This window comes from Etheostoma spectabile, chromosome 22 (genome assembly GCF_008692095.1).
Source record: "Etheostoma spectabile isolate EspeVRDwgs_2016 chromosome 22, UIUC_Espe_1.0, whole genome shotgun sequence".
NCBI lineage: Eukaryota > Metazoa > Chordata > Actinopteri > Perciformes > Percidae > Etheostoma > Etheostoma spectabile.
This window is the reverse complement of record NC_045754.1, coordinates 20067737-20067991: the sequence shown is the minus strand read 5'-3', so window position 1 is coordinate 20067991 and position 255 is coordinate 20067737. Positions and strand designations below refer to the sequence as shown.

Sequence of the window (255 nt, the reverse complement as noted above, 5' to 3'; positions counted from 1 at the left end):
TACTTTTACTTTTACTTGAGTCATATTATTCTGAAGTAACAGTACTTTTACTTTAGTAAAATTTTTGGCTACTCTACCCACCTCTGATGAGTACATAACATACTTGTCCTACTGCAGAAGTTTGGTATCATTCCAAGCATTAGAAGTGGGGTAATTTACAAAATACACAGTTGTGTCCATTAGCGCCTGCACTGAGGTATTCAGCTGATAATGCTAACTCGCCCATTGTTTGACCCAGGTGAAAAACTTCTTGGG

The 255-nt window shown here is 37.6% G+C and overlaps 1 protein-coding gene across 1 annotated transcript in view; it reads left to right on the top strand.

The window, feature by feature from the left end:
• The window catches only part of adarb2 (adenosine deaminase RNA specific B2 (inactive)), a 292008-nt gene that overhangs the window by 263274 nt on the left and 28479 nt on the right, over window positions 1-255 (top strand). The gene's annotated exons all lie outside the window — the stretch shown is intronic.